Raw genomic sequence first — 9,059 nt, forward strand, 5'->3', positions numbered from 1 at the left:
CGCCACAACCATGGACGTTACCAGTACGTCCAAAGAATGGAAGGGGTTAGTAGATCTTACTCTCACAGTGATGTAACTGGCAATGCTTCCCAACCAGGATGTGTTCTACATATGCCACATATATTATGTCATTGATGTTCCCTGCAACCTGTATCGCTCAAAGAGTTTGCTCTTGTTGATGTTTTACAAGAATAAAAAATGCAATCAAATATTTATGAGATAATGAGATGCAAACATACCTCCATCCAGCACATCCTGGGACTAGACTGCTGGAAAGAGATCGATGGGAAGGTTTGGAGGTGAGCAAAACACTGAAACATGACCTGAAAGAGCAAATTCAAAAAAATTGTTAGGAGAAGATAGATGTAAATTAGAAATGACAAAAGGGACAAGCAAGAGAAGGAAATAAACTCACTAGCCCTGTAATTTTTTACAGAGCATAAAAATAAGTAAAAAATGTTTTAAAAGTTTGAATAACACTGAAAAAACCACAATTTAGAAACTGAAAACAGAAAAGCCAATGAATCTTGTTTTCAATGCTCCTTTTTAGAGAAGAAGACTTGTTGTATGCATGGGAGGATTAAATATGAGATCTAGTGTGCCATGACGGTGCACCAGGTGTGGTTTTCTGTAGTCTTGCATTCCAATGGGCTTTGGGAAGAGCAGTCTTTTTATAACTGCGTTTAACGTGGATGCTGATAAAGCTAGGAATGAAATGCATAATAGTTGAGACTTTCTGAATGTTTAAACTTAGGAAAATCTAAATTCTGAGCATGCATACAACACATAATGTGAAGTGTGCATTTGGATGAGAACAAACAGATGACAGACAAGAAAAGAAGTGGAGAAGAGCTGAAAGAGGGAAAGAAGCCCAATGGTTGTGGCATTCTTTCTGTTAACCTTAGAACCCCTCACATTCAGCATATGCTCCTCAGAAGACATTTGGGAAACTGAAATCATAGCCGGCGACCTGAAAATTAGGCTGTATGCAGACAACATGCTTCTTACTTTACCCTCTCCAGAACGTTCGCTACCAGCACCGACGTTCACCATATCAGACTGTACAGCACTTTCCAGGTACAGAATGAACAGAACCATAAGTGAAGTCGTACCCTTGATGGTCTATACAATGAGGGAAGCCCTCCATGCACATCCATTTTGGTAAATCACCACAAAGATTAAATATTATGATTATTGATTACCACCAAGTTTCCAATGATGATCAAAGACAATATGACTGCACTGATTGATCAAATGCACACGGATTTCACTAAATGGATCAAACCGCAATTGTCGCTGTGGGGACCAGTCCAAACTATGAACATGGAGGTAGCCCAAGGTTTAACTACATTTTCAGCATGCTGCCTATACTGGTCCCAGCATCAGAACTAGGCCTAATAGACGCAGCCATTAAAACATACTTTTGGCAAGGTGAGACACGCAGACTTGCCATGTCCAAACTCCAAGCCGCTACTTCAGGCGAACTGAGACTTCCAAAGATGGAAATATCTCATTTGGCGCATCAGCTCTCACAGGAAGCATATCATTCTGCCACAGATCCGGAACGCACCAATTGGGTACGACTGAAACAACAACTGTGGGTGGGCACAGGGACCGCAGGTGATGTATCTGCATCATCCCTCACAGATACCTCAAATTCAATTCAATTCAATTCAGTTAATTTGTATAGCGCGCTACATACCCAGAGGGTCTCAAGGCGCTTGTAGAAGGGTGGGGAGTTACTTGTCGAATATCCATGTTTTAAGTTGCTTTCTGAATGCTAGGTGGTTCTGAGTGAGGCGAAGGTGGGTGGGAAGTGAGTTCCAGGTTTTAGCCCCCAGGTAGGAGAAGGATCTTCCTCCCATGGTGGTTTTGTTGATGCGAGGTACAGCTGCAAGGGCTTGGTTGGAGGAGCGTAGCTGGCATGTAGAAGGAAAGTCGTGTGTTGAGGCATTCGGGTCCAGGTTCGTAGAGTGCTTTGTGTGCGTGGGTTAGGAGGCGGAATGTTATCCTCTTATTGACGGGGGCCAGTGGAGCTTTTTCAGGTGACCAGAAATGTGGTCGTTACGCGGGATGTCTAGTATGAGTCTAGCTGATGCGTTCTGGATGCGTTGGAGATTTTTCTGGAGTTTTGCGGTGGTGCCGGCGTATAGGGTGTTTCCGTAGTCCAGGCGGCTTGTAACCAGTGCGTGGGTGACCGTTTTTCTAGTTTTGGTGGGGATCCAGCGAAAAGTTTTTTTTGAGCATGCGAAGAATGTTGAAGCACGATGATGAGACGGCGTTGACTTGTCTGGTCATCGAGAGTGAGGAGTCCAGGATGACGCCCAGGTTCCGTGCGTGGTCTGTCGGGATGGGTGCTTTTCCAAGGGACTCTGGCCACCAGGAGTCGTCCCAGGCAGAGGGGGAGGTTCCTAAGATAAGGACTTCTGTTTTGTCGGAATTCAGTTTCAGACGGCTGTGCTTCATCCAATCGGCTACTTCTTTCATTCCTTCATGTAGGTTTGTTTTGGCGGTGTTAGGGTCTTTGGTGAGTGAGAGGATCAGTTGAGTGTCATCAGCGTAGGAGATGATGTTGAGGTTGTGTTGGCGTGCGATGGCCGCGAGGGGGCTCATGTATACGTTGAAGAGGGTGGGACTGAGTGAAGATCCTTGTGGCACGCCGCAGATGACTTCAGTGGCCTCTGACTTGAATGGTGGAAGGCGGACTCTCTGAGTTCTTCCGGCAAGGAACAAGGTGATCCATTCCAGTGCTTTTCCTTGGATTCCGGTGTTTCTGAGGCGTTGTATTAAGGTGCTATGACAAACTGTGTCAAAGGCTGCGGAGAGGTCGAGGAGGATGAGGGCGACTGTGTCCATTGTCCAGTAGAGTTCGAATGTCGTCTGTTGCTGCGATGAGTGCGGTCTCAGTGCTGTGTTTGGCTCGGAAGCCAGATTGTAAGGAGTCGAGGGATTTGTTGGTTTCGAGGAAGGCGGCGAGCTGGTTGTTGACAGCTTTATCGATTACTTTGGCCGGGAATGGAAGGAGCGAGATGGGGCGGTAGTTTTTGAGTTCAGTGGGGTCCGCTGTGGGTTTTTTCAGAAGGGCGCTTAGTTCGGCGTGTTTCCAGCTTTCCGGGAAGGTGGCGGAGTTAAGGGTGCAGTTGATGACGTCTCGGAGGTGTGGTGCTATGATGGAGTCAGCTTTGTTGAAGATGTGGTGAGGGCATGGGTCTGTGGGGGATCCTGAGTGGATGGAGTTCATCAGGCGGATGGTGTCCTCAGTGGAGATTGGGTTCCAGTCATTAAGGATGTTCAAGGGGGGTGAAGGTACGGCGGAAGGTTGGGTGGGTTGGTCTCCGGGTTGGTTGTCGAAGCTGTTGTGGATGTCTGCGATTTTGTCGTGGAAGAACGAAGCTAGGGAGTCACAAAGGGCTTGGGAGGGAGTGATGTCGTTAGAGTTGGCAGCGGGGTTGGTAAACTCTTTGACGATGTTGAATAATTCCTTGCTGTTGTGGGCGTTGTTGTCGAGTCGGTCTTTGAAGGCGGTTTTCTTGGCAGTCCAGATCAGTTGGTGGTGTATGCGAGTGGCGTTTTTGAAGGTCCCTGGTACTGGTGTTTGGGTCTTTTTTCCATGCCTTCTCAAGGGAGCGACAGAGTTTCTTGGATTTCTTAAGATCATTGTTGAACCAGGGGGCGTTTTTGTTGCCTAGTTTGATTTGACCTTTTCTCAGGGGTGCTAGGTTGTCGGCGCTGTTGGTTCACCATTGAGTGAGGTTAAAGGCTGCTTGGTTGGGGTTCGAAGAGTGGGCAGGGGGGTTTTGAAGAAGCGATGAGGAGATCTGGTCGATGGTGATTTTGTTCCAGTTTCTTCGCATAGTAGGTTGAGGATGGTTGTGGGTTGTGGGCTTTTTGTAGAAAAAGTGAACGCAGCTGTGGTCCGTCCAATGGAGAGCTGTGGTGTGACTGAAGGAGATATGTTTGCTGGAGGTGAAGTGGGGGAGCTGCAGAAGCGATGTGGGGGAATTCTTTGCCACCATAAACTCCGCCTTTGGTGGGGGGTGCTGGTTTGTATCCTTCCTTCCCTATTTCTCTCACAGATCGAGATCATAGACTGAGAAGGTCACTATGTGATATTAGCAGGCAAACTGGATGGTAAAGACATAGACTTAGTGAACATTTATTTCCCCAATGTGGGCCAAACTATCATTCCTATTCTCCCAAACTGTCTTGTCACCCAAATACATAATTACTCTGTGTTACTTTGAGGATATTTTAACTGCATGGCTGGTGTCACTTTAGCCCACATCCCCACTACATAAACTGCCCACGCATTTCGATGTTGGATTAACAATTGAGGATTTGTTGATACCTGGAGAACCTTAACTCTTCAATTCTTATTACTTGGGTACGCACAAGCTATCAGTATACTTTAATACTTTCTTATGCTCGGCTAGCGTACATGCGAGAGCAAGAAGGGTCGAATGTCTGGTGAAAAATACTGTGACCACCACCCGTTATTACGGATTCTGGCCTGGGCGTTGTCCAGACCCCGCACTGCGACATGCAAGCTCAATACTGCGAAGCTGATGACCCAGTCTTCAGATCTACCCTAGGGAACGTGATCAGTAATTACCTTATGGAGAATACAGGTCCAACTTCTACACTAGCGTAGTGGGAGGCATTCAAACTAGTGCTACGTGGTTGCAGCATCTCAGCAGTAGTAGGGACTCGGTCCCAGCTTCATACTTAGATCAAACACTTGGAGCACCTCTTAATAAAACCGGATCTACCAACGGAGGGAGCACAGGTGCTGCATGACACACTGAGAGCAGAAAGGGAAAAACTCCTCAAACTAGTGGAGCGACTCCTGGCATACGATTATCGAGCATATAAAAAACTAGGGCACACATAGAATATTATAAATCCGGCAGATTACTAGTGTGGCTGGCCAATCCTGATAGACAGTGTCCCCAAATACTGCAGATGCAAAACAAGGGGAAGGTAACCTTGTTTACAGGTATGCCGCGAATAATACGGCCTTTGCTGTCTATTATTCTAACATCTATGGGTGCTCTGATGTGGACCCAACCCAGCCAGTGTAGGATTATGTTCTATCTGCAAGTACGAAGCAATGTCACCGGTAGCGGCTGCATCCCTAGGATGTGATATCCCAATCCAGGAAGATATGGGTTGATTAAAGCCCTGGGCAAGGTACCAGGCTCAGATGGCTTGACCCTGGAATTTTATTCATCTTGTGCAAACTCGCTTCCCCCAATCTTGACTACACTGTATAATGCAGCAAAAACTGTGGGGGAACTACCACCAATGAAGGGAAAGTCCCTGTTTGTTCCACTCCACAAAAAGGGTAGAGTGATAAGATACCATCCTATAGACTGCTCTTCATATTATATGTAGATTATAAACTACTTAGTAAATTGTTGGTGACTGGGCAACCATACAGATGATCTTATTCACACGGATAAAATGGGTTTTATACCTAAACGCAGTTTGATCCCTAACATTCTCCAAATACTCCATACCTCATTGGTGGACTATCCTAGAGCACTAGTGATCAACACTGACACAGAGACAGCATGTGACTATCGGCGCTGAGACTTTCTTGATGCTACTCTGGCCAGCATGGGACTGGGGAATGGCTTCATCAGCTGGACACGTCTGCTATATTTGCCCCTGATGTCTCCGGTCCGAAATGGGGTGCAATATCAGCACCCTGTAGGGTAGAGGCCGTTGCCACACAGGGTTGCCCGCTGTCGCCAGTGTCGTTTGCCTTGGCTCTTGAGCCCCTGGCCCTGACACTCTGCACCATACATCATTATCGAGGAATAGTCATTGACGACCACCCCATCTATATCCCCCTATATGGAGAGGATCTATAAGTGTACCGGCGTGGGGAACACGCAAATGTGGATCACGCATTTAGAGCTTTGGATGATTTTAGCCAGATGTTGGAGTCCAGGTGAATTGGGATAAGTCAAATGCATTCTCGATACATGCTCTGACACCAGCCACCATTCTGCCAGAAATGGGGGAGGATCTCTGCTCGGAACCAGTCACATTATGCTTTCTGGGCATTCATATTTACTACAACTTGGCCGATCTTGAGCAATCTTCAACTGGCACTGATTTTTGCAGACATCCATACATTTCTGGCTAATATTTCCTCTATCAGTCGCAGGCAGGGTGATACTGTGAAGGTGGTTTTCCTTCCCAGTCTCTTTCATTACTTTGCAGCTCGCCCAAATTGGCTCACAAAATCCATCTTTTTGGAGATTAACAGCCTATTGATATACCTCATATAAGGCACAGGATGTCGTAGACTGGCATTAATCAAACTACGGCTCCCCACTGATGGAGGTGGGTTAGCGGTCCCTGACTTGGAGCTTTATTGCCTGGCGGCGCACCTGAAATGGGCAGCTTACGGACGACATTGTCGATGGGGGAGAGGGGCATGATAGAGACTGGCGTACACTTTCTCTACGCTAGTACCATGCTATGGGCCAGATTGATTAGCCCTAATGCTCAAACAAGCAAATATCTGATCTTTTGCTGGACATCCTGCAATTTCAATGGGCCTGGGTCTTGCAGCGAACACAAATGAGGGTTCCGTGTGCGAAGTACCTTACACTGTCGGCATTACTACATCTCTCGCTTGAGGGATATTGGTCTAGGTTGTTGGATAGAAAGGGTATGATAGTGCTATGGAGTGGGTAACAGGTGGAAAACTAAGGAACTTTGTGGAACTCGCAAACAAATATACTCTGCCTTCCCACCACTATTTACTGTATGGGTCAGTGGCGGCAAACATGCGGAGGCCATGGGGAGGACAGGCAAGAACCCCCGAAACAGAGGGGAAGAAACCATGTGGAAATAATGCCAATCCACAATGTGGGGGGCGGGTGGGGGTAGAGATCTGAGAAGTTCCTGAAGAGCCAGTTGTTACACAGCTGTAGAAGGCCCAGCAAATCCTTGCATCTGTAACACTATTCAAAGCATCACATAACAAAATTCCATAACAGAACACAACATGACCAATGTCTGTACACTGCCGTATTACATCATATAACAATAAACAGTAAAGGCATCCTATCTGCAGAGGCTACACATCTTTGCCCCTTTTTAACACCACACACAGACATACACACACACAGAACCACAGTGACACTACCACACACAAAATAGGACAATAAATCACCACAGTGACACTACCACACACAAAACAGGACAATAAATCAACTCAGAGAACCAGAAAAAAGCAATACCCAAGGAAAATATGAAAAACTAACCAGATGCCACTCAGTCAACATGTAAGAGGAGCTTATCTTTTAGGCACTTTGATAACACGAGAACTCCTTCTTAACCAAGAACTCTGCACCATTCCCTGCAACAGACACTTGGTTGTCACTTACATGTTTTTCACTTTCATTCTCACATTTTCCATTTCTAGCCACTCTTGTCATATTTCACCATTGTCCATTCGAACCACGAATAGCATTGCCTCTAACCTCGAAGACTCTAACAGGATCTCTAGATTTCGAAGATGCATCTCTTAGCAAAATGGTGTCTTCCTGGCACGTGCCAAATCAATCATTGCGATTTTGACCTCCTGGACATATTTTTCCTTACACCTCACGTCCCTTTGACACCGAGCAACACTGTTTGTCACTCAATTTCCCTGCATCATCACTTGCTGTAGACATTCATCACATCCTTGATCCATCACCTCCATCTTCAAAAAGGACACAATGAGGACACCTCTTTCCTCCCCCTCATGAGTGTGAAAGGTGCTTTACCAGAGATCGAAATAGGGACACAACGAGGACACCTCTTTTCTCCAAGTCATGAGTTTAAAAGTTGCTTTACCAGAGATCAAATGAGGGAAACACAGGGGACACCTCTTTTCTCCACGTCATGAGTTTAAAAGGTGCTTTACCAGAGATCAAATGAGGGACACAACAAGGACACCTCTTTTCTCCCTCTCATGAGTGTAAAAGGTGCTTTACCAGAGATCGAGTGAGGTGTACAGCTATAATCCCTCCATAAATATCTGGTAGTTACTTCACAGTCAACTCTAGATGTCACCGCGCTCCGGATACACTCCACTAGAAACCTGTTGAAGCTCTCCACTTTTAGTTGGCCTAAGGGTGGTACAATGGCGTGCATAAATGTTTCACTCCACATTTGCCTAAAATCTCTGTCATGGTGGAAGAAGTAAATTGAACTCCATTGTCAGTGAGCAGCTCCTCGGGAGTCCGTTCTTTAGCAAACACTTCACAAACAAAAGGAATCACAGAGTTTGTGTTGGGTTCGGCTATACCACGTACTTCCACCCGCCTGAAAAGATGATCCATCATGACAATAAAGTGTCTCATATTGGAAGGTAATACATGAAAAGGGTCGGAAAAAAAAATCAACCACAACTCTCTGCCACACCTTACCAGGACATGAAACAGGCACAGCAGTGCACACAGAGGTCACCAAATGCACAATTTCTCACTAATCCTTCTACCTCCACATCCACTCCAGGGCACCAGAAATAATTTCTTATCCTACGCTTAGTGGCACTCATACCCAGATGGCCTACATGAGCTGTCTCCAAAATCTTTTGGTGGAAACATCCTGGGGGAATTAACTTATTACCTCTTACCAACAATCCTCCTTCCAAAGATAACTCATCTGCCACCTTGCAATAAGATTACAAAGAATTCTCCAAAGTTTTTTCCCTCTGCCCCCCAAATTTCCCAAAAATCATGACCTTGGTCAATACAGTATCCTCCCTCAACCGATCACACAATTCCATTAAATTGGAACAAATGACCAATTCTTCAACTTATGCAATGATACATGCCGCAATTTATTCCTGTAAATCTACTGAACACAAATCTAATGGTAACCAAGACAGAAAGTCCACTCTAATGTTCTTTCCTCCTGTAATATGAAGCACACTAAAACTCCAATAATTTGATAGATACTCTGGCTGAGGATCTTAATTTGGATCCTAGACAAAATAGCAACGAGTGGTCTGTGATCGGTCCACAAGCTAAATTTTCTTTTCAAGAGAT

This window comes from Lissotriton vulgaris, chromosome 1_1, assembly GCF_964263255.1.
Source record: "Lissotriton vulgaris chromosome 1_1, aLisVul1.2, whole genome shotgun sequence".
Classification (NCBI taxonomy): Eukaryota; Metazoa; Chordata; class Amphibia; order Caudata; family Salamandridae; genus Lissotriton; species Lissotriton vulgaris.